The sequence below is a fragment of the Crocuta crocuta genome, unplaced genomic scaffold, assembly GCF_008692635.1.
Source record: "Crocuta crocuta isolate KB4526 unplaced genomic scaffold, BGI_CrCroc_1.0 scaffold28, whole genome shotgun sequence".
Taxonomy (NCBI): domain Eukaryota; kingdom Metazoa; phylum Chordata; class Mammalia; order Carnivora; family Hyaenidae; genus Crocuta; species Crocuta crocuta.
Window position 1 is genome coordinate 3,910,875 of NW_027533256.1, and position 26,423 is coordinate 3,937,297.

At 38.1% G+C, this 26,423-nt stretch overlaps 1 protein-coding gene across 1 annotated transcript in view; it reads left to right on the forward strand.

Annotated features, from left to right (window-relative positions):
* The window catches only part of NRG3 (neuregulin 3), a gene marked incomplete at its 5' end in the record, with an annotated part of 1,038,127 nt that overhangs the window by 104,671 nt on the left and 907,033 nt on the right, over nucleotides 1-26,423 (forward strand). The window lies entirely within an intron of this gene.

A 26,423-nucleotide genomic window follows, 5' to 3' on the forward strand; every position in this document is an offset into this window, starting at 1 on the left:
CTATTGTGAGGCTCAAATAAACTGGGTGATATGAAAGCACATAATACATATTCTTTAATACTGTTTTACAAAAGATTGACTAGAGGAAAACAAAATTTAGATTTAGATGGTGGAACATCCTTGGGAAGCCGTAAATTCATCCTCCATGTGTCGTTCAGTGCATGTAAATAGTGCTTTCCCTGTGTGGCACAGTTTCTCGTGAATGCCATTACTCCTAGAAGTCAACTGCAGAGCTATGCCAGACCACTCTAGTTTTCAGGACCTTGGACAGCTTCTCTGCTTCCTGACAGCGCAGAGGGTTAAGGTAATGACAATCTAACAAGGTGAATATTTTTTTTAAAAAGGTAGATTTCTTCTTAATCTGCATTAAAGTGTCTTTAATAGCCTCTTTCCAGTTCCTCCTTGATCTATAGCATATTTCCGTTTATAAACACCTTGATAAAAATGATATCAGAGAAATAAAGATATGTTTTATCATCTGGGTGATCGTACAGAGACTTTAACTTTGTAGACCCCTCAGCATCTTGTATTTTTTCCCATTTTATTTTATTTTTTTAATGAGTTCTGGATTTTTTAATTGATTTATTTTTATTTTTTATGTTTTTCTTCTACCCATAATTTGTTTTATTTCTTTCATAGTTTATTGTCAGGTTGATTTCCATATAACACCCAGTGCTCATCCCAACAAGTGCCCTCCCCCATGCCCATCACCCCCCTTCCTCTCTCCCCCATCCCCATCAGTCCTCAGTTTGTTCTCAGCATTCAAGAGTCTCTCATGATTTGCCTCTCTTCCTTCTTCCCAATTATTTTTTACCCTTTTCCTCCCCCATGATCCTCTGTTAAGTTTCTTCTTCTTTTTTTTTTTTATTGATAATCCTTTCAAGGATCCAACTTTTATTTAATTGATTTTTCTCAATTATTTGTCAGCTCTTTATTTATTTCTGCCTTTATCTTTATTATTTTTTAAATGGTTTATNTCTAGCTTCCTAAATTGGTAACTTAGATCATTATTATTATTATTATTATTTTTTACAAATAGTTTATTGTCAAATTAGTTTCCACATAACACTCAGTGCTCATCCCCACAAGTGTCCTGCTCCNCCCCTCGAGTTCCAAATGTCCAGATTTCATTCTTTCTCATTGCCATGTAGTATTCCCTTGCATAGATAAACCATCTCTTCTTTTTTTTTTTAATTTTTAATGTTTTATTTATTTCTGAGAGAGAGAGAGAAAGAGAAAGAGAGAGAGAGCATGAGCAGGGGAGGGCCAGAAAGAGAGGGAGACACAGAATCCGAAGCAGGCTCCAGGCTCTGAGCTAGCTGTCAGCACAGAGCCCCACACGGGGCTTGAACCTACAAACCGTGAGATCATGACCTGAGCCAAAGTCAGCTGTTTAACCGACTGAACCACCCAGGCACCCCAAAACCATCTCTTCTTGATCCACTTGTCAGTTGATGGACATTTAGGCTCTTTCTGTGATTGGACTATTGTTGAAAGTGCTGCTGTGAACATTGGGGTACATGGGCCCCTACGCATCAGTACTCTTGTATCCCTTGGGTAAATTCCTAGCAGCATCTTGTATTTATGTAGCATCCAACTGTTACATATTTTTAAAAATCTCTGGCTGATTTCAGGGACTCCAGATAACTTTGTGCCAAAGATCTCTTTCCTTCATCCTGTCTCAGTGGGAAATACTACAAAGATTAAGGTGCCCATTCTAACTATATTGTAATCTCAAAAAGAAAATGCTGAGGTCTTGCTCATATCAAATAGGACCATTTTTGTGAGGCACTGTCCATAGATGGCTAGAGACCTATAAAGAAACAATTTTAAATGAGAAGTGCAAGCCCAGGTGGGCTGAAATATTTCTTGGTAACAACGCTCTGCCCTATAATTTGTCCCACTTAATTTTGTGTCATCTGGTGTTTGTTTTCATTTTCACAAATGGCAAATGCAAGTGATAATTTCATGTATAATAAGAGCTTACGTCAGAATGTTGTGATAGTGGAATTAAAGGCACACAACATGAGCCATCCCTAGGGAATTGCCTGTATAAATATATATAGGAGTCATATTTGCAACTACAGTGTGGATTCACAGCAATTTCTTGTATTCCACTCAAGACTGCTATAATGCATTTTACCAGATCCAGAGTGGAAAGTCAAATAATTTAATTGTAGTTTAACTCAGACTATAGCCATCACTCAGCCAGTCAGTTCACCTTTGCATGTGCATTCCAAGGACGGGTCAGCAAGGTTCAGGGTAAACACGAGAAAGGCAAGAAAGTGTTGGAAGTCACATGGGACAGGGAGTTAATCATGCCCATCCTGACTGGAAAGGTGACTCATTATCCGATCTGATCCCCCATTGCTGTTCCAATATTCCACACATTGTATATCTAAATAAGTAAGAATCTAATTTCAGTCAGTTATCTATCCTATTTGAATTTAAAGATTTATCCAATCTTGAAATGTATCTTGAGGAAGAATCTGAGCTTTCTTGAACTCTTAGGGGTTGGATTTTGCGAGGTAAGGGGGGTGGGGGAGCTATGAATTCTTGAAATTTGATGGACTGGTATTGAAACCTTGGGTCTGAGACTTTATTCTGCGAGCTTTTTTTTTACATTTGTGAACTTGGGCAGATCAGTCTTGATGAACACTTCTCATCAGTTGATGAGTGCGTTGTTGTACCTGCCCTGTCTTCTATCTCACAAGGCTACTGGGGAAGTGATAAGTGTAAAAGTACCTTGTAAACTGAACAAATAAAAAAATACACTGATTTCCCAAGCATTTCCAGCATTCATCTTTGAACCATGACTTTGAGGAATAAGAAACTCTTTTTTATTTGGGGGGGGGGAGGAGTAAAGTGATAATTTGCAATAAGAAGGCACAAGTCACCATATTTCTACAAAATGCCGTTGGACTCTCTCATGTTTTTCAGAATTTTAATTTGCTAACTCAAGTGAAAGCCATTTGCATTGGTTTGCAGAGGCATCCCTGTCAAACTACCACAGGCTGGGTGGCCTCAACAATAGAAATTTATTTTCTCACAGTTCTCTGAAGGATGGAAATTTAGGATCAAGGTGTTGGCAGTTTTTTATTTTTTAAGTGGTTATTTTTGAGAGAGCAAGAGACACAGACAGACAGAACATGAGTGGGGAAGGGTAGCGAGAGAGAGGGTGACACAGAATCTAAAGCAGGCTCCAGGCTCTGAGCAGTCAGCACTGAGCCTGACATGGGACTTGAACCCATGAACTATGAAATCATGACCTGAGCCAAAGTCTACGCTCAACCAATTGAGCCACCTGGGTACCCCAAGGTGTTGCAGTTTTAATTTCTCTAAGGCCTCTCTCCTTGGGTTACAGATGGCTGGCTGCTCTCCTGCCTGTCCTCACAAAGTCTTCGATCTGCGCGTGTGCGCCTCTGAGGTCTCTGCAAATTTCTTACTCTTTTAGAAGAGCAGTCAGATTGGATTAAGATCCCCAACTTGAAGAACTCACTTTAATGAAGAATTACTTCTTTAAAGGCTTGTTTCCAAACACAGTCCCATTCTGAGGTGATAGGGGCTAGCGTTTTCAGTATATTAATTGTGGGGGGTGAGGGAAGTTCAGTCCCTAATACTATTAAGTGAAGACATTTAAGATTAACCAATAGTGACGTTTGGAAATGGTGACTTAGGATAAAGCACAGCCTTCACCTTGATTACCACCTTGCTGTAGTGACACCAGTAAGAAGCGGCAAGCATCTTAATGATTTTCAAGCTTTGTCTTGTGGATTTCTGGGCCATGGGTCAGAAGGGCCATGTGGACTGTGGCCATGGTAGGTGGAGACTGATGGGTTTTGGCTCTCAAGCCTGTTGGGCGCAGATGGAACACAGCAGGGGAAAGTGCTAAATTGCCTGTGAATTCACTGGCACTCTGACACCGTATCCAAGACTGGAAACAAACGAACATAGAGTCTGTGAACCTAGTAACTGAACCAAACTGTGGGCTAGGATGTCAGACATGAAAAGTGGGAAGTTAAAATCAGAATTGTCCTCAGATACTTGGGACCCATGGAAGCTACTCCTTTCCTAAGATGTTGGTTACCCTAAAGGGTTTGGTGTCTTCCTCTTCCTCAGGAGCGCTTTCTCTGACATGCAGGTTTCAATTACACACATATGTGAAAAACTCCTATTTAAACATTTGTTCTTTTACTTTGTGAACTTCTCTGGGAACATATATTGTGCGAAGCAATCAACATCTCAGTCTTTCACACTCACTTTCCTGAGACTAATATTGGTTTATTGATTCCATCTTTCTTTCTTTTTTTTTTTAATTCTTCATTTATTATAAGATGAGGGATTACTATCTATTATGTTCCAGGTCTTATACTAAGTGGTGTTAATGTGGTGATGAAGTCATTTTGACTCTGTGAAGGATCTCATAATCTAAATTGTTTCCCATCTCCTCCAAATACTTGCTTCCACATGTGAAGGCACCTCAAATGGGACAGAGCTCAAATAAGTTCAGTTTTCCCCCTTCCTTACTTGATTTCAGTTTATCACAGTGGTAGTCTGAATAATAGCCCTCCCCCTCCCAAACGTGTCCACATCTTAATTCCCAGAACTTGTGAATGTTTCCTTATATTGATTGCTCAAAGGACTTTGAAGATATGATTAAGTTAAAGATCATCAGATGGGGAGATTCTCCTGGATTATCCACATGGATAAAGTATCATCACAGCATTTCAGGGGTTATTTTTTTTTCTTGAGAGAGAGAGAGAGAGAGAGAGAGAGAGAGAACGAACAAGTGGGAGAGGGGGAGAAAGAGAGGGAGACAAAGAATCTGAAGCAGGCTCCAGGCTCTGAGCTGTAAGCACAGAGCCCATCGTGGGGCTCGAACTCACTAACTGTGAGATCATGACCTAAGCTGAAGTAGTAGCAATTTCTGGTAATTCATGCTCCTTAATTAGCCTTAATCCTTCTTCCCTGTTTCATCCCCCCTTGGTGCCTTGGTTTAAAACTTGGCAGACTTCCCCTTGAATATTGCTGTCATTTTCCAAATGGGATGTTTATAATCTCACTTCCTCCAAACTATCGTCCACACACCTTCTAAAATTTTCTTATAAAAGCCAAATATGATTTTTTTCCTTCTTAAAAACCCATGATGCTTTTTTTAAAAGAGTATTTTTATTTATATTTGAGAGAAGGAGAGTAAGAGTAAGAGCATGGGAGAGGCGGTGGGGAGAGTGGGCAGAGGATCTGAAGTGGGTTCTGTGCTGACAGCAGAAAGCCCGATGTAGGGCTCAAACCCATGCACCATGAGATCATGACCTGAGCTGAAGTCAGACACTTAATGGACTGAACCACCCAGGTGTTCCCCACCATGTCCCTGACCCCATGATGCTTCTTGGACTTCTTTTTCATTTTTGTTTCCAGAGCATCCTGAATATGTTTCTCTGAATTACCTTTAGCATATATATCTTTTGTAATTATCGTCTTTGTGTTGATTCCACCTTACTAGTTCATCAGCTCCTTGGCTAATAGGGACTCTATATCATTCCTGGATTTAGCACCGCATCTGTTTTATTATTATGCATCAGCAAATAAGACTCAAAAGAATGTATGATAGAATATGTTAATTGCAAAGTTCCTTATGAAGTCTTTGCCAATAATAGAAAAGTAAGAAATATGAGTGAATGTCTTCAAAATGTGTTTTTTCAGGGCACCTGGGTGGCTCGATCAGTTGAGTGTCCGACTTTGGCTTAGGTCATGATCTTGTAGTCTGTGAGTTTGAGCCCTGCATCAGGCTCTGTGCTAACAACTCAGAGCCTGGAGCCTGCTTCAGATCCTGTGCCTCTGCCCCTCCCCCGCTCTTGCTCACTCTCACTTGCTCTCTAAAAAATTAAATATCAAAAAAATTAAAAATGTTTTTTTCTCTCTCTCTTTTTTTTTTTTTTTTTACAAATAGTTTATTGTCAAGTTGGTTTCCATATAACACCCAGTGCTCATCCCCACAAGTGCCCTCCTCCATGCCCATCTCCCCCCCCGCCCCATCCATCAGTCGTCAGTTTGTTTCTCGGCATTCAAGAGTCTCTCATGGTTTGCCTCTCCTCCTTTCCCCCACCATTTCCCCCCTTCTTCTCTTCCATGGTCCTCAGTTAAGTTCCTCCTAATCCTCCTCTACATGCAAANACAGAAATGCTGAGGCATAAGAGCACATGAACCCCCATGTTCATAGCAGCACTCTCAAAAATGTGTTTTTTCTTAAATAGCAGAGGCAATAGGGGAAATATCTTAAAATGCCTAGAACATATTAAGGAAGAGTTTGCAAAAATGTATGCACATACATAAGATGTGCCAGTGAAGGGGGGGGTTCTGTATTCCCACTGCATGGACTGTACTGAAGTGACCTGGGCTGAGCCTGACAACCAGAGCAGCCCAGGATCCTCTTCAGAGGTTTGCATGGATAGCACCGTCCTTAGTTTTCAACTCAAGGTCTGCCCGTAATTTTTATCTGCTGTGAATTTACAACCACTCAAGTCTATATAATCACTATCATTAATATTTCTAACACATCCCAACAATTTTTAGAGAAATATGGTTCTCCTTGTTGTAAAGAACTCTAACTCAGCGAAGCAGCTATAAATATAGGAAGAGACTGGGGAGATTACCTCCAGGAATGTTTTTGGGAAGTGAGTGGGAAGCAGGAAGAAAGGAGGTGAAGTACTGTCAGAGACATTGTTGTGTTCAAGGCAGATGCTTTCAATAATGATATGCCCGAGTTACTGTAAGTGTATGAAATTTTGATGCTTCCCTTCAGTGTCCACTACATCACAGAACATGAATTGGTGTTTTTGATAGTATTAATTGTGACCCAAGAGTGAGGCATAAAATCAGTCTTGTAGATTACAGTCAGAATTTTAAAATGTAAAAGAAAAGTAAAATAGAGTAGAATAAAACCGTATAATATAGTACAACATAGCATGGAAATATTTACATAAATCCTTACCAGGAATTGCATACTTGGCAAAAATCACTGCAACAAATTGCAACTTACAACGTAAGGGAGCCAATTAGTAGTGGGAGTGCCCTGAATATACCCACTGGGTAGAAATGCGTTATCTTTTTTTCATTAACCTCTCATTTGATTTCCTTTTTTTAAGTTTATTAATTTATTTCTGAGATAGACAGAGAGAGTGAGTGGAGCAGGGGCAGAGAGAGAGGGAGAGCGAGAATTCCAAGCCGACTCTGCACTGTCAGGACGGAGCTTCATGTGGGGCTCCAACTCACAACACTGTGAGATCATGGCCTGAGCTGAAATCAAGAGTCAGTTGGAGACTTAACTGACTGAGCCATCAGGGTTTGTTTGATTTTCTAATCTCTAGTGAATTTCATCATCACTGTAAAGAGAGGGTGCAGCTTATTTTTACATTAACATAATTAGTGGTTAATTGTGAGACAGAGCCAGGAATTGTTTTTTTTCTGTTGGGAGTAAAAGCGTTGAGATTTTCAGTCAAGTTTTGGGTTACAAAATTAGAGTGATTTTCAGAAAGACTGTGATTGAGTTTGTTAATAACCACAATATTTTAGTAGATATAATAAAAATTGCCCTCAAAAGGGATTGATTTGTTATTAAGAAGAAAGAATGATGAATTTAAAAAATAAAGTTATTTTCCAGCTCAACTGCAGAATTTGTAAATGTGAATAGTAAAAATATTGAGAAAAGTGTTGACTAATGAACAATAGTTTCAGTTTTTTAATAGTTTATTTGGGAGGAGGGGTGAGAGAATATGAGCAAGGGAGGGACAGAGAGAGAAGGGGAGAGAGAGAATTCCAAGCAGGCTCCACACTGTCAGCACAGAGCCTGGCATGGGGCTTGAACTCACAAACCATAAGATCATGTCCCGAGTTGAAACCAAGAACCAGATGCTTACCTGACTAGCCCCCCAGGCCCGCTGCAACAGTTTCACCTTTAAGCAAAAGTTTGAAATGATAAATGTGGCACAAGTCATAAAAATTAAGATCTTTTAAAATAGATTTTTTATGTTAAATATGCAAAGTCTAATGAAAATGACACATTTCTATGTATTTTTAAATGATATTTTTGTGGGTAAGACCTTAAAACTTTGAAAATTAACATGATACTTGGAAACAAAGCTTACTGCCCTTAACCAATAAGTCTTTTAATTATTTTCAAGGAAGGAAAAACATATAATGTTATTGGCACAATGTCTTACTCATTCCACAGCTATTAATGAGAAATTCTTATTGCATAATTAGTTGGTTACTGTGGCTAAAGAGACGATGGCACATAGGATTATGGAAAAATATTCTTTTCAGCCTTGGTGGATATCGTAGTATATTTTTAAATAATAGATTAGTGAAAACAAACTTTTTATCTTGTATCGTATCACAGTATCCCATCATGTAACTTCTAGAAACAATGAACATTACATCTATAAAGCCCAGAATAGATACCCAAGACAACCTGATGAATGAACTGACATTGGGGAATGTATAAAGCTTCTAGTTAATGTCAAATATGTGTGGCAAAAATGGCTTTTGGAGGATATGTAGTACAGCTAAAATTTGATTAAATTTATTTTAGAATTGGATAAGAGCATTGCTGATCAATATAAATGACACTGGAAAAATTATATGTGAATTACAAGCGAGAGAGCAGCAGATACGACAAGAAAATTATCAGAAGCTACTAATAATGAGCTCTTCAAAATCACTTGTTAAATTCATCTCAAAGCCTTGCTATCCAAAGAAATCTAGCTACATCTCCTGGTGGTATTGAGAAAGTCAGTGAAAATACCTTGTATTGACTGATAGTTCTGAGCAGAGGTGTATATGAATCAACATATATGTTTCACTTTTTGGGTTGTTATTGAATAACAGTCTCATGGTAAGTAATTTCTAAGATAATAGTTGGTTTAAAATGGTAGATTTAATAAACTAGAAAAACAACAGGGTTACCCAAAAGACATTTCAGTATATCAACCATGTACAAAGGTTAGAGTATAGTGTTTTGTTTAAGTCACAGAAATGCTCTGAACTAAGTAATGTCATTGCTGCTTTCTTGAGTAGATGGTTCAGAGAGGTGGATCTGATTAAGTGGTGGAGCTAAACTATGAACCCAGTTAAGTTCTAGGACTATGTTAGCACCACTCACTACCACCCTTTGTTTTTTAAGGGAAAAAAATGAGAAGAAACCAAGATTTCTTCACTTACTATCTGCAACTTTGGTATTTTCTTTTTTCAGGCTACTGGAACCAGAGGCTTTTGGTGGCTGGGGTGATGGAGGTGGTGGTTTTTGAAGTTGCTACTGTTTCATTATTGCTAATGTCTGTTTCCCTTGTCAAAAGAATCTGAAAACTTTGTGCTGTTTAATAAATACAGTGGGGTAATAAGATCTCATTAATGAAGCTTAGTTTGTCCTGAAAATCAGGGTATCTAGCTAGAATTTGCTATGTCATGACTTACAGAGCATTATAATGGAACGTGAGTTAGTCTTTTGGGTGAAGAGCCCAGGGACGTATCTTGTCTCTCCTCAGTAAGTGTGTGTAAATGTAGGATATAATAGTAAGTAGACGTAAGGGCTTGTATTCATGGAACTTCCACTCTAGGTAAGAGGGAGCCACTGGGGGGAAATTGGCAAGCCACAAAATGAATAAAATAATTGTAAGTAGTAAGAAATGAAATAAAAACCACAGAAGATTTGCGGAGTTTATAAAAACAAAATGATGGAGGGGTGCCTGGGTGGCTCCGTCAGTTAAGCATCTGACTTGACTCAGGTCATGATCACACAGTTCATGAATTCAAGCCCTGCATCAGCCTCTGTGCTGACCACCCAGAGCCTGGAGCCTGCTTCAGATTCTGTGTCTCCTTTTCTGTCTGCTCCTCTCCCACTCACCCTCTGTCTCTCTCTTTCCTTCAAAAATAAATAAACATTAAAAAAAATTATGGAGAATCTGCTTTGAGTACTGAGCAGGAAAAGCTTCCTTTATGAGGTCACTATTAACCTGAAATGTAAAGGAAGACTTGCCAAGAAGGGAGGAAAGTACCCTTCCAGGGGAAGGAAGGCAATGTGACAGGTCCGAAGCTAGTAAAATGCATGATCTGACTGCTGACTTGAAAAAAGCCTAACGTGGCCAGAACACAGAGGTGAGTAGAAAGTGGTGGTAGGTGGGGTTGGGAGTTAGAGGGCTCAGAAAGAGCCAGAGAATGTGAGGAGTTCTATACCCTGGTAAGGAAAGACTTATCTATTTATGTGCAGGGGCAGACCACTGATGACTTTCTGGGGTAGGACCTATTTAACATAAAAGACACAGCTTTGCTCTTATATTAGGGATAGGTGAGTAGGAGAACAAATTTGAGGAGGGGAGCCCAGCCAAAAGGCGACTGGAGTAATGCAGGTGAGATGTTATGGTGGCCTCAGCTAGGATGCTGGGAGCAGAAATGGTGATGCAGTATGTATTCAATACATAGTACAGAGACAGAAGGAATCATATAGACCTTATGAATACAGACCTTATGAATCATACACTGGATGAGGGAGTGAGGGGAAAAGGAGGAATCAAGGATACTTCTTATGTTTCTGGCTATAGAAATAGGTAGTCAACAATAGTGCTGTTGACAGAATTGGGAAGACTTAGGGGGAGGGGCATTTTTTGGATGGTGGCAAATTGAGAGCTCCAGTGGAGCTGTCCGTTAGAAACCCAAGTGGACTTGTTAAGCGTCCAGTTCAATATGTCTCGAATTAGAGCTACAAGCATGACAATGATTAGCATATAGATGATGAAAGCTGTTAGCATAGAGCCATCTAGGACAAGATCACTTAGGAAAAGAATACATAGATAGTGAAAAAAAGAGGACCCTGTACTATGCCTTAAGATACATCAGCAGAGAAATTGGACAGAGAAGGAAGTAACAGCAAAGAAGCCAGAGAGTGACAGACAGGGATGGACCTGAGGAGAGATAGAAGTCATAGAAGTCCAGAGCCAGAGGTGTTCAGTGAAACAGGACGCACCGACCGTGCTGAGGTGTTGAGTAGAAAGAGAACTGGGAATTTGTCCTTTGGTGAACTGTAAGTTATTGATGACCTTGAGAGAAATGCCCTTCTAGAGAGATATGGGTAAGAACTAGGCTATAGTGGGTAGAATGGCCAGAAGGTGAGAAAGTGGAGAAAAATATACAGGAAAGTCTTTCTAACCTATGTTGACTAGGAAGCAGGGTGTAAGTTTGAAGCGGTCAAGGGAACATTTTTTTTTTTTTTAACGGAAAGGAAATTATAGACCAGACATGGATATTTAGCCACATGATGCTGGAGGGATACTGAAGATCTAGATACTGTGGAAAATATGTGGGGCATCAATTTTGAGGAGGTATTTGTGACGGAGTTTGTATTCCAAAGAGTTACTGTTGCTGTCTTTATTCTTTAGAGCTCAGTCTCCTCATCAGTAAAATAGCAGAGTAGGCCTGGATTATTTCCAAGCTTCCTCTGTCTTGAGTATTCTGTGAATTTATTACTGTTAGTCATGCATATGCTATTAAGCAGTGATGAAGAAGGGAGATGTATCCTGAGGCTGTTTACTCTCATATTAAATGTGGAGAATGTGAAGATGAATCTAAAAGATATTTAAGTCTATTTTCTCCAAGGGAATATTTTTATGGTTCATTTATGAAGTCATCTGTATTGTTTTATATGAGAAAACTGGTTTCATTGGTTCTTTAGATTCTTAATCCTCTTGTAGAAACTGTAACTTTGTTGAAGTTGAGACTGCAACAAAGTCACATTGTTTTTATTGCTTTAATCTTATCCTCACTGCTTTTGGCAATGAACCATATGATTCTGAGGCAGAAGGGAGAATTCAGTGAGAGAAATTAACAGCAGTAACCATTTTAAAACCTTTCCAGTTCTGACATACATGAACTACCATATTTTTTACCATTCTGTGATGCTGGGAAGGTTCAGATGAAATTCTCATAAAAGAGATTTATAACAGCCATGTTAATAACAGTTACTACAAGCATTATTGTTATTTATGCAGGAATACCTTTTATGTTGTCTTCAATATTTGAGTAGGAATTAGCTAAGTTTTACTTGTCAGGATAATATTTTTTCTTTTGAAGAAAAATTTCGTTGCTAAAATGTTTTTCTAAGTTTATTTTGAGAGAGCATGTGAGAGCAGGGAAGGGGAGGGAGGGAGGGAGAGATAGAAAGAGAGAGGGAGGGAGGGAGGGAGGGAAGGTAAGAGAGAGGAGAATCCCAAGCAGGCTCCGTGCCATCAGAGCAGAGCCCAATGCAGAGCTTGATTTCAAGAGTCATGAGGTCATAACCTGAGCTGTATCAAGAGTCTGACGCTTAATGCACTGAGGCACCCAGGTGCCCCTCATTGCTAAAATTTTAAATAAAATACATCTAGTCCTTTCCTACTACTAAAATGCAAGCCTAGATATTTAACTCTTGCTCTTCAAAACATTATATTGGTGGAAGTGCATCAACTTCTCAGTGTGTTTGGAGCCAGAACATGGAAGCAAAGATAATGAGTCAAAAACCTAAGAAAACTTCATTGCCCTTCTGTATTTGCAGAGTACTGATTTGTGCAAAAGCACGATGTTATTTAGTGCATCGTGACATAGGCCTAAACAGGGAGCCATAACCAGTCAGGAAGGATTGGGCAGGAGAGAGCTGATTGATGGAGACTGTATTGTTTCACAGTTAATGTATGTTTTTGGTATATAAATTGTTTCCAAGAACAGTGTTTTTTGCTCTACAACATTGATAGTACTTTGCTTATCTCTCATACCCTTTTTTGCTTAGAAAGTAATTCTTATAACTTCAAAATCATAGGATTTTTGAAACATCACATGACAAATATCAGTGCTAAGCATAGAGATTGGCCCCTAGGAAACACTCTCTTTCGAAGTATGTGCTCCAAGGATGCAAATGAAGCCAAATCTGGTGGCTTATAGGCTCTAAAATGACAATGATTTGTTAATAAGTGGTTTTATGGTAGAATATTAATGTGGGAATAATCTGGAGTGAAAACATAGTGTGGATTCCCCAAAGACATGAGGTTAATTGTAGACTTTATGATGGATGAAACTTCTCTAACTAAAAAAAATTAGAAATGGGCTAAGTTAGGGGAGTTTTTCATATAAAACTATGTTTACTGGTTGTATTAAGGGGTAAAAACAAAACCAAAACCTGAATCAGACCAAACCAAAATGAAAATATGTTTCAGCTTGTTTGGGCTACTCTTTGATGATTTTAATGATACAGGAAATAATTATCTTGGGAATGAAGTTAGTCTACATTTTTGCTGTTACTTCTATCTTAATGAAAATAATACATGCTCTTTAATCTCTAGAATAGACTATGTACATTCCCAAGGACAAATAGTTTCCATGATTATTAATAAGTGAATAGTACATTACATCATAATTTCTAAGCACAGTCATAGAAAAACTCCTGAAATTAGATTGAGACACAATATGATGCTTAATTTTTTTATTATCCTGGTTTAGATTCTGCTTTAAAAAATTCTATGTCATTATTATTTTCAAGGGATGAAAACAATCCCATTATAAGTTAGGTTCTTTAGTATGAGTAAAACTGTAGTTTTTATAAACTGATTGAGAACATCATTATAAGCTGATTGAAAGCATACTGAACGATCAGCATTTCCAAGTAGTTTTTAAAAATGAAGTTATTTTTTCTTAGATAATATATTTCACTTACCAGAACTCATTGAAGTTTACAGTTTAGAAACACATGCAATACTCATGGAGTATTTGCATTTACAACAAAGTGGGAGTTGCTTCAAGTGCCATTGAGGCGAGGTCTCATAGATGTAACTGAATAACTACCCCCTTTCCTTGAGAATGGATCTCTGCTCGCCTCCCCATTTCCCATTCTGCACTGCTAGGAAAAGTGGAAGAATGTTGGCTAGGTCTCATTTTTCTGATGAGTATGAGAAACTTACAAATACAGTTTCAGGTAAATATTCTGGTAATCTCGCAAAACCATGATGACTCATCATAAATTATTTCTACCGCAAGAAATGGTTTCTTTCCGTTATTGCAATCATTTAATGCATTTGTCAACAGTAACATTTTAGGCCCCTTTTCTAAAACTGAAAATGAAATAGAATGGCTCTTCTTGTTATCTCTTACTGAAATCTCCCTTGTCACCTCTTCCTTTTCTGCCTTCCCCTGTACCTCAAGTTTCTCATTCTGTTGTGCCATTCTCTCACCCCATTGGCATGGCTGTATTGTGATCAAATATAGATATTGTCTGTAGGAAACCAACTCTTACTGAGTGTCTGCAGAAAATGAGTCCTCAAGAGACCCAAAGAGTAAAAGAGATCTGTGGGCAAAAGATTAACCCTCTTCAAGAGTCAGAATTCCATTCATGTATTAAAGCCACTGTGAGCCTTTCCGTAAAGAAGACTGTTGTTAATCTATATTATGCCAAATTATCGTAAAGCTCTTATCTTACAGTAGATGTTCATATTGAGAACCTAGTGGTGTGTGGAGTCTACTTTGGGAAATGCTATGTTACCATTAGAATAACAATAATTCTGGCCCTTCCTTCAGAAGAGGTAACCTGTACTGAAAATGAATCACACAGGTGCCCAGCTTTCTGCTTACTTTCCATTATTTTGTGCATTTTACCATAGAAAAGTGAAAAGGAACTTAGAGATCATTTGGACTGTTTTGCTATCCCTTGATGTATTTAGCATTGTAATAAAAGGACATAGGAAAGTTGAAGTCTATTATTGTAAAAACAAAATGCGGTTGAGGAAAATGAGTCCTGGAGAGAGGGGGTATTGCTTGCCTCCACTAAACACAGCTTATTTAAAAGTAGTTGAGATTATGATTCAAATCCTTATCTTCTAATTCCAAGTTTAGTGTCAAATGTGCAAGATCAAGCCATTTCCCTTAAAAGAGAAACATTCTTAATAATGCTCTCAGTATAAGCCACAGCCTTTGTAAATTATTGTTGTTGTAATATTAATTTTCCTGCTTATAAAACTAACCATGTTCTTTACTAATAATATAGAAGATACAGTACTGTGTAAAGAAGCCTAACAATTCTAATATTTATACATTTATGTGTGTACCATATTGAACCCCCCTTTTTTTGCTGTTTAATATGAAGATTTCCCCAGTGCTCTGCTTACCTTCCTGAAACACCCATCCTTCATTGAGCCAATTGCCTATTGTTGGTCTGTTTTATGTTTTATGTTTTGCTGTTTTAAATTGTGTTTTACCGAACACACTAAAAAAATATAATTTCTGGCTCAAAGGGTATCACCCTAAGATTTTTGTTCTGCTTTGCTAGACTATTCCTTCAGGTCCCGTCAGTTTTCTTCCTGATAGTGTACAAAGGGATCTTTTTTTTTTTATAATCAAAGCTAAGTACTCCTAAATTGCCCAAAGTTCTGCAATTTTCTTTCCTGTTTATTATCTGAAATAGTGATTTTAACGTGCGTTTTATTCTTCTTAGGTTTCTCCATAAAACCTCCTTTCCTGTTGATAATATTGTATATTTGTATTTGTGAGTTTACTTGCTATTACCGTAATATGTAATAGAGCTATTTGAAGATTTACTTTTGGGCATTGCATGAGGTTACAGATACCATGAAAGGAAATCATTGCCAATGAACTCTATCCAGTTCCCCAGTTTCTTCTCTTTTCTTTTCAAACTTGATTTTTTAATTCTTGGATTTTTAACTTATTCTCCTGGTTAAGTGAATTGTGCCTTGAATGATTTTTTTTCCTGCAGGAAAGACAAATATTGAATATTCTGAGAGAATTTGCATGTGAGACTAACTTTCTGTTTCTCTTATTAAACACTCTCAATTAATCAAGAACGTGCACTGGGTATTTATTTAGTTTGTGGGTCGTAGCTTTTGCTTTTGTTTTTGTTTTGTTTTGTTTTCCCTCAAAAGAGTGGAGCATTTTCATTTCCTTTGTTTTCCAGTATCTGGTTTTAAGGAAGTCACATTCGAAACTAGTTCAGTTCTTTTGAAGTTGCCCTCATTTTACTTTCTGTATACCTGTAGGAGTTTTTAATCATGGATGAAAAAGTCTTGATTTTAATGAGGTTTACTTTCTTTGGTTTATTTGTTTTTGAGTCCTGTCCTGGAATCTCAAATCGTACGTCAGCTGAGGAAAATTATTTTCTATTATTTCTCTGATAACTGCATTTGTTTTATCTAGTACACTCTCTTTTCCGGATTTCTTTTTTTTTCTTTTTTTTTTTGTATGAGTTTGGTCTCTTGAATATTTTTTCCCTGTATTTCCCATTCTATCAACATTTCTCTTGTCTTCTTCCATCCACACTGAACTCAAGATGGATTCCTTCAGTTTCCCCCCTGCATTTGGTTTTTCTCCTAATTAACTCCATAGCTTTAATTTCACTCATTGTGTTTTTCATCTAATACAACCATTCCTTCTCCATGCTCTCTTTTGGTATTTTGTAGAAAATATTTTGATTATGTAATGAATCTCAAACCTGGTGTTATGATAAAGGAAGGTAAGTCCAAGAGAATGTTCCTCCAATATTCTCACATTCCTATAGAAAATCTTTTTCAGAGAGAGGTGTTTCTTTTGTTCTCTTGATAGTCCCTGTGTTCCTGTAATATCATCTCATAGGCTCAGTGGTGGTCCTCAGTTGCTTTTTTGGTTTTGTGCATGTTGTGGTTGCTTACTCCCGAAGGAATCTCCACTGTGTGATACCAGTTCAGCGGGTCCCTCCACATAGCCTTTATGCTGGTGTGGCCATCTGCTTTGAGGGAGGATGGAGGAGAAGGCTGGTTGTATGCGTTCTGCTTCTTGTGACTGCTTACTAATGGAAAAATTTCTGTTCTAATTTGACCTTGTATTGGCTGTCATGGGTACTGGCTTCTGTCTTTCAGTTTAAGGATGTCATGAAATATTTGCATGTTCTTTCAGTTACTTTCTATCGCTGGAGGAGGGAGCACAGCACCTCCTTCTGTAGGTTTCCTGATGGCTCTTCGATATTCCAATCTTATGGAGGTCCTTGTAGTTTCTGATCCTTCACCTTATCTAGATCGAGGTACTGATGTTGGTTTTGTATTATGTTGATTGTTCCCATGCAAGAATGGTTAGAAGGGTTGAACTGTTTTCAGATGGCCCTCTTAACTGGAGAGCCCTTCCCCAATCTGGGCATGACCCTTTATATACATCTTCAGAAATTCTTTTCTTGCTTTCTAACGTATAATAAGTGGCTTTGCTAAAGAGGATCCTGCTTTCAAGTTTCAAGAATAAAAAGAGGACAACTGTCTGAGTATTAACATGATGGAAACATTTTAAAATATCATACAGTGTGTTAGTGTATTTGTGATAGATAATGTGTCTCATGGCTATTAGGAACAGAGTATTTGTCACAGCATTTTGTCTGTTGTTTAGAAGCATTGGTGGCATGTCATAATATTTACACAAGGCATGAAAATGTTGCGTTATGCATATCTGAAGTCTATAGTGTATCCCTTCGACTGTTGTCATTCAGCTGAATTCCAGGAAAATGTGGCCAATATTGTTTGAAATGAGGTAACCAAATGGTTTATGGATCTCTGTTTCCCCCACACTCTACCTTCTGTCACAATGTAGTAAGTCAGAATATTATTACTTATTGAAGCATATGCTTAATGAAAAATTAATAGCATTACAATATGATGCAATGGTACAAGAGACTATATTCTAACGAGGATGAGATATTTATAATATATCTTTCAATTGGTTGTTATCCTTATTCCATGTATTCATTATGAGTGGCTATTTAGAAAATGAGAGGGTGTTTTCTGCTGACGTTTCTGATTATTTAGTAATAATGTCTAGCCCATGTGCCTATAGAGAAAATAAGAGAGAGAAGGATGTCAGGGGCTGGGGAGGGAGGAGGGAAGAGAAAAAAGAGGGGAGGAAGGAGAGGGAGAAGAGAGAGAATGTGGTAGCTGTGTGGGTGGGCTTGTATGCATCTGTGTGGCATAGATGAATAATTCTGGAATTTTGAATTTTCTGTATCATCATTTTGGAACATTACCAAGTAGTGCAATACTGTACTTTTGTTAAAACTAATTCTGGGTAGATCTAAAATGATACCTAGCATAAATGTAGTCACATAGGCATGGTTTGAAAAAAAAGCAGAAATAATTAAATTAGCTATTCTTCCTTGAAATCACCTATCTAAATTCTTTAATAAACTGGGTAAGATTTTTGAGAATGGCCTAGATGAGATTTCTGACACAGGTATCGAAGAGAGTCTCAATTTTGTCATCTGTGAAATAGAAGTGATATGTATGTATGTCTGTGATAACTGGTATCTCTGAATATCAATCTCCTCATGTGTGAACTAGAAATGATATGCACACATATGTATGTCTATGTATCAAAGTGATATGTTCTTGGGTTTGGAAGAATTAAGATGATATCTGAGTCACATACAGCATTGTGCTTGGGCCACGAGAGATGTCAAATGAGCACAGTATGTTCTGTGACTTTTATTAAATGTCACTGCTGTTTGCTAGTATGTGGTTTATTTATGCATAATCTTTCTTTAGCTTTGGGCTCTTTGGGAGCAGAGCTTGAGCTAGGTTTGTCTTTGTGTCCTCAAAGAACTCAGCGCAGTGTTTTATACCAAATGGGAACCAGACTACCGGTTCATCTTTTTCATAGGCAGGCGACTGTGTCATCTCAGCTCAGTCTCTTCCCTCACATGTGACCTGAGCAGGCCTCGGTGGTTTTACATCTTCATTTATGATGGTACGTGGTCTCAGCTTGGCCATCTTTTCAGTTTCAGTGGCAACAACTTCTCCTCCTTTCCTGAGGAGGTGGGCTGGGCTCTGGAGCTCATTGCTCTAGTGAGGTTGATGGTGGCCAGGATCTCTTAGGAGGGATGAAGGCCATGGCTTCCCATGTCCAGGTTTAAGAAGTAAGATACATGGTGGTGGTTAAGCCTGTGTCTTCTCATTATCAAACAGGTAGTCTCTTAATCTAATCTAGAGAGTTGAAATGTAGTGTTGATACACTTTAATCAGATCTAATGTTGGGTGAGTCCAGTTAGAGATGCTTCTCAACATGACTGCAGAAACTCTTTTCCCTGTCTGGGAAGCAGCTCTTTAGATTCCTACCTCCCAGCTTGGCCATTCTGACCCCTATGAACTTGGCGTCGTGCTGGTGTCTTCAGTTCTTCACATTTCTGAGTGGTGTCCGTGAGTAGGTATCTCCTGTGTCTTTGGAATCAGACAACCTGAACTTTGGTCTTGATGTTGCCACTTGACTCTGTGTGACTTGTTTACTATTATTGAATCTTTTTGACTCTCATTTTCCTCATCTGGGGAAGGGATATTACTGCTGTCTTACCTGTAGGACTACCGTAGGGAGTAAATGACACAAAGTGTTATGTGTTTGAACAGGGTGTGTCATAGGAGAAAAACCTAATGAAGATTAATTCTTTCCTGCTTTCCCTCCTTTCTCACACCTGGGTCATCCCGAGAAATGAGCCTAGTCGAAAGCAGAAGCATGTACCTCAAACAGTGCTACCCTTTTTCTTTAAAAAAACAAAACAAAACAAACAAACCCACTTTTTAAAAAACCGTAGCATGGCAAACTGATTTTAAAGACAAGCGCATGTTCAGATTTCAAGGATATTGCTACTCTAATGATTGTTAATAATGAAAAGATTTCATTTATGTGAAGGATAAAATTTGTACTTTGTAAAAAATGTATTTGGGAAATCTCAGGGCTCAACTAATGGATTTCTTTTTTTTAATTAAAAATTTTTAATGTTTATTTATTTATTTATTTTGAAAGAGAGCATGAGAGTGTGTGAATGANTGCTCCGTCTCATGAACCACAAGGTCATGACCTGAGCTAAAATCAGGAGTCAGATGCTTAACTGAGCCACCCAGGTGCCCTGATGAGTTTCTTTTCTAAAAGTAATAGTAGAGTTTGAGGAATATGATGAAATAAAATGATTTCCAAAACTCACCCCTGGACTCTTAAAAGAAATGCATCAGTGTTTTCAAATATACAATTTTGAATAGTTGAGATATTCTGAACTATATATTATTGGTTCTTTTGAAAATGGAAAGTTGCATTTTAAATGACAAAAAATACGTGATGATTTTTTTCAAGCAAAATTAATATCTTAGTTGTGATAAGCTATGTTTTATTATATATATGTTTTATATATATATGATATTTTTATGCATTTTAAGACACTCACAGTTTAATGCTGGGACCACTGCTAATTTTGGTTATAGTTTTTTGGAATTGTTGTATTATGATGAAATATTTTAATCAATTTCATGCCTAGATTTTCATGAAATCTCTGGAAATAAATGTTTTTTCTAAATGTATTTTTAAATTTTTGAGCAAGAGAGACAGAGTGAGTAGGGGAGAGGCAGAGAGGGAGGGAGAGAGAATTTCAAGCAGGCTCCGTGCTGTCTGACATAGGGCTCAAACTCATGAACCGTGAGTTTGTGATCTGAGCTGAAATCGAGAGTCAGACATTTGACTTACTGAGCCACCCAGGTGCCCTTAAATGTTTTGTTTTTTTAAAAAAAACACCTACCTAACACATACTTGACCAAATGGGTAGTTAAAATTAATGCCACATAGTTAAAATAATGGTGTGGTGTTTCATTGTATTAAAATGAAAATTTATTGTTTGAGAAACACTTTTTTCCCTTGGAGAGGTCAAGACATTTTATAAAAGTGTTCAAGTTTATAATGAGACTACATAGACCTCTTATGTTTTCCTCTTTGGGAGTCATAACACAATCTGAAGAAATGAGTTTTTAATTACCAAATAGATTCATACGTGCTCATATAAGATAAATTTCATTTATGCCTTTAACGACTAGCAGGCAAAAATTAAACTGAATAAAATCATGGTCATGCTTGAAAGAATTGATGATAACTTTAATAAATGATGCTTCATCCATGTCTTAAATCTACTTATATTGTTAATTTATGACTTCTAAATAACACAGGCCTTCATGTGAGTCCACTTTAGTGGGGAGGGAGCTGGCAACTGGGGAACCCAAATTGAATACAGTGATACTGGCTTCACTCGGGCACTTTTAGTTGGATGCCTTAATTCCATGACCTTCTCTTGACAGGGATAACTTCTTTACTAATATTTACTGTAAATGCATTTTGTTGGAAACATAACCATGCCTAACCCAGTGATTAGACCCTTTCCAAACTTGCTATCTTGCAAGTTGGTTGGGAAGATACTAGATGATAAAACATTAAATTTCTCTTTGTTTCTAAGTATGATTTTACGAAGTATTTACAATAACCTTTTAAAGCTTAGTTTACCTACACTTTTAAAATACACATATTTCCATTAATCAGTAGATTTATGTAGCACAGAAGAAGTTTTTGTATATATTTTTGTATTTGACCTTCCCCTAAGTCTTATGACATAATCATGCTTATCTCCACTTGGACAGAAAACAGTTGTAACATTCAGGAAAGTCAAGTGATATACAAAAGGCATATGTACAACTTACTTCAGTTTTCAGGGTTTTTTTTTTTTAAAGTTTTGGATTATTTTATTTTGGTTTAATTTTTTTCTATCTACTTTACAGCAGACACTGAGATCATATAGGTGTGCAGTTTTCAGTTTTATAGCGTGCCACTGGAGTGTCGTTGTAAGCCATAGGGGGGAATGGTTAAGTTTATAGTTTAGGTAGATTCCTCTCTGAGAAATGAGAATGGTCAGTTCGTGAGCTCCAAGGCTGAAGGCAGAGACTTCTGCCATCCATGCCTTTCTGTCATGCATGATACCACACCCATGCATCCAGAAAGCTCTTAGCTATAATTTCAACACATGTCAATAAGCAACAAGACCACATTCTCTCCATCCCTTGTCTCCACCTGTCACGTCTTTCCTTCATCTACAGTAGCTTCCTAACTGGTCTCCCTCCTTCTATGCTTGCTTTTTCTAATCTAAATACAGCAGTCAATGTGACCCTTTAGAAATGTAAGGGGTACCAGGGCCCCTAGGTGGCTCAGTTGATTGGGTGTCTGACTTCAGCTAAGGTCACGATCTCACAGTTCGTGGGTTTGAGCTCCATGTTGGGCTCTGTGCTGACAGCTCAGAACCTGGAGCCTTCTTTGGATTCTGTGTGTGTCTTTCTCTCTGCCTCTCCCTCTTTTGTGCTCTCTCTCTCAAAAATAAACTTTAAAAAAGTTAAAAAAAAAAAAAAAGAAGAAGAAGAAATGTAAGAGCACCTCATGTCACTGCTCTGGGCCAGCCTTGCCATGGCTCCTGTCTCCCTCAGAGTGAAAGTCAAAGTCCTTCCTATGATGACAAAGCCCCTTGATCTGGATCCTTTTCTCCCTGCTCTTTCCCCACCTGCTCGCTATCCTCAGCGGCATCTTTCTGGACACGCCAGTCCTGTTCTCACCGACTCTCAGGCCTTTGCCCTGGCTGTGTCTTCTGCTTGAGAGTCCCTGGACGGATGTCCACATGTGAATACCCTAGCTTCCTCAGATCTCTAATGCAACGGCCTCTTGTTGCGGAGAAGGGAGCACACCATGTAGCTGCAGTCTGTTACTGCCTCCACTTTTGATTTTCCTTCCCCTGGTTTGCTTCTCGATTCTGCAGTGCGAATCACCTTCTAATCAACTGTGCAGTTTACCTTCTTCATCTTGTGTGTTGTGTATTGTCCTCCTCTCCCCATTACAATATGAATTTTATGAGAACAGGGATCTTATGTGGCTCACTTATATATTCCTACGACCTAAAACAGTGTGTGACATAAAGTATATTCTCAAAAATTATTTGCTGAATGAACAAATGGATTGAATGTTGAGGACAGCGTCTAAGATAACTAGACGTGTAGTGTCATGTGAAAATGTAGGATGGCTTTTAAAATGTGAAGCTGAAAATAATGCTTTTACCCATTTTTAGTTAATCCTGAGATTGGAGGAGAACATCTCAAGCATGGATAACGAATCAAATGCTCCAGCTCAGGCAGTATGGGCTTCCCTGGCCTTTCAGTTCAGGTGCAGTCTGTCCCTGTGTATTTTGCTGTGTGTATTTCCTTTGATGTAAGAGGCAGGGGCCAATTCAGAAACTGTGACTTCCTTATTGATTTATACTGGTGTTACTTCTCTGTAGTTGATATAATTGGTAAGAAAAGAGTCATAAATTCAAATAGAAAAAGAAAGAATTTTTCCATCAGGGAAAATAGTATATAATACCATCAAAATAAATCTAAGAAAACCATTAAATGATTAATGTTTCCAACCTGCGTGCCTCTCCAGTAGATTCTTCCTTATAATCATTCTAGAATAAAGGAATAAAAGAGAAAATATTATTAGAATAATTTATTCACCAAAAGCTCTAAAAATGAATATATTAACTTACTAATTTTACATCTGTAGCAAGCACTAACAGTTGAGTATGAAATCTGGTTAATAAGCAACCTGAAAGAAAATCTCAAATTAATGCAATGCATTGCAATATGATAATTTCTGTTGCAAAATTACTAAAATTGATTCTTGTTTTTAAGTGGTCTAAAGGGAGCATAGTTGCTATTCTGTTTTCTTCCTCTTTTTTTTAGTATGTATTTGTTTACTTAGAGAGAGGGAGAGAGAGAGGAGGGGATGGAGAGAGAGAGAGAGAGAGAGAGAGAGAGAGAGAGAGAGAGAGAAAGAGAATCCCAAGTAGGCTCCAGGCTGTCTGCACAGAGCTGGACACGGGACTTGATATCATGACCTTGAGATCATGACCTGAACCGAAATCAGGAGTCAAATGCTTAACCGACTGAGCCACCCAGGTGCCTCTGTTTTCCTCCTCTTTTAAAATAATTGTATTCAATTTGTGAATTTGTTTAGATATTTAAAGTACATCCTGACAATGTTATTTAGAAAATTCAGACTAAAACTAAATATTGTCCAGTATTCCACTGTTTTCTTTTCTTTGCTCTGCATCAGAAAACAGTTCTCCATGAACAAATAATTTCTGTTACAATGAAGACAGAGACCATGTTTTAAAAACCTATTTCTGCTGCCATTGGAAGAAAGCTTCTTGGTTTATCCTTTGGACTCTTATAGTTTAGAAAAGAAGAGATGAGAAAGAAAGAAAACCAAATGAAAGAGAAAGAAAGGAGAAAAAAAAGAGAGAGAGAAGGGCCAGTGAGGCAGGAAAAGATAAAGGAATGTGTATGTTACTCCCAAGTGCACTCTTTTTTATATATAATAAAGCAAATGACTTTTTAGCCTTGCTTTCTTTTTTTAATGTTTTATTTATTTTGAGAGAGACAGAAAGACAGAGTATGAGCAGAGGAGGAGCAGAGAGAGAGGAAGACAAGAATCAGAGGCAGACTCCAGGCTCTAAGGTGTCAGCCCAGAGCCTGATGCAGGGCTTGAATCCACAAGTTATGAGATCATGACCTGAGCTGAAGTTGGACCGACTTTGCCACCCAGGTGCCCCTTTAGTCTTGCTTTCTAAGCCAAGAAGAACCTAAATGATCTCTTCTTGTATTGATATTTTTCTGATTTCAACAAAGATAATCCTATAAGGGGAAAATGGATTTCAAATTCCTAAAGTATCAGGGTGACCAATTATTCCATATTGTAGTATCTGTATTCCTAGGAATAAATATGGCTGCCCTCAGGATACGTATGGGTCTGAGACCTAATAAAGTTCCTTCCTCTGGTTTTAGGAGGGGGTTACGATACCAGCATTGTGATCTGATCAGTTACATAGACCATCATTTTCCTTTATTTGGAGCCCTTTGCAAAACCTTTTTATGAAATTGCACAGACACGTATAATGAATTGTTGACAAATTTGAACATTTTTTTTGGACAAATGCTCATCTTGCAATACTTCCTACTTTTATTTTCCTCTCACTGTATCACTTACCCTTAATGGGACAAAACATCCATTATTATATAAGATAAGAAAAACTGGCTAACAAGGCTTCAAATCAACCTCCAAATCTTGTCTGTGATTGCCAAATATGTATTTGTCTTTGTGCCTGTCTGCAGATAAAATGTTACTCTGGAGATCTCATTACCTCAGGCCTGGCACACCTCATTTCTCTAAAAGCCAAATTGCCTTGTCTTAGGGTTTATAGAGGCTTCCTGTCCCTGTTCAATATTTGTCTCACCTTTTGATTCTTGTCTTCTGAAACCTTAATAAATCCTACTACCTTTGTATGTACCCACTATCCGTACCTGTAGAGTCTGGGCATTAACTGTGGGGTAAAAATAGAAGTATTTATTTATTGAAAAATTGTGGACAATTGCAAATCAGTGCCTGTGCAGATTTTTCTACTCACTCTGTGCCTCTTGCATTAGGTAGGAAGTGTATACTTCTGGCTTACACTCCTTTCATGGAAACACGGGGCTTGCAGCTGTGATTCATGGTCAGACTTAGGGGCTCTCTGCTTTCAGTTCATATCATTTGAAGGTGCTTTTTGAAGAGATGTTCTCCCTTTGCATTCTGGTTCAGAATGGAAAAGACTCGGTTTTGACTGTGTCACTATGGCTTACACAGGCAACACGATGAGGAAAAAGTTCCATTTCCAGATATTTATAATATCTCTTTATAGATACTCACCCCTGCTAAGTATCTAAAAGACTGAATACTTAAAGTACACAGTTATGCACACAGAGTCAATTTTGGACATTTGGACAGTGATTTTAACCAAACCCATGTTGGGAGTCAAGATAATTGTGACATAAGAAACAAATTAATGACACAAAATCCTGATGGCTGGAGGGACTCCCAAGTCACCTGACCCACCAGGACATTGAGAGAAATGATGTTACAAACCAAACAACCTAAGCAGTTGTTCTTATTTTGTAACATTTTCCATAAAAACACCCCCTGGCTTGATAGCGTGGCCCTTCATTGGCACAGGCCCTCAGAAGACATTTGGGATGATTTAAGGTTATATTTCAAAACCGACCTACTCAGTTGCATGGGGCCATAGTTAGAGGTAAGAAACCAGGAACCTTCGTTGTAAAATGACAAGGTACACAGTAGTCACCCATTTACCATCTTGACTGCCTTTGGTCTGCACATTTAGATGCCAGTGTCCCCCTACATAAAATATCACATACTGATACGGGCAGTATCAGAGTAGACGGAACACACCAGCTGCCCACCTCTTAAACGCTACGCATTTCTTCCAGATTGATAGAGAAGAGGGAGCGCACTGCTGGATTCAGTAAAATCCTACCTCATAGAGGAGCTATTTAGAATTATCCCAGGCTGAATACCAGTGAGGAGTGTAGCTGTACCTATAGGTGCTGGTATATAGTGTGATTAGTGTGTGTCCTGCACATGACCAACATGCCATCCTACTTTGTATCAGGAACAAAATGGAATTATTGTGTATCCTTTTCTCTCTCACTTAAAATCCAGACCAAAAG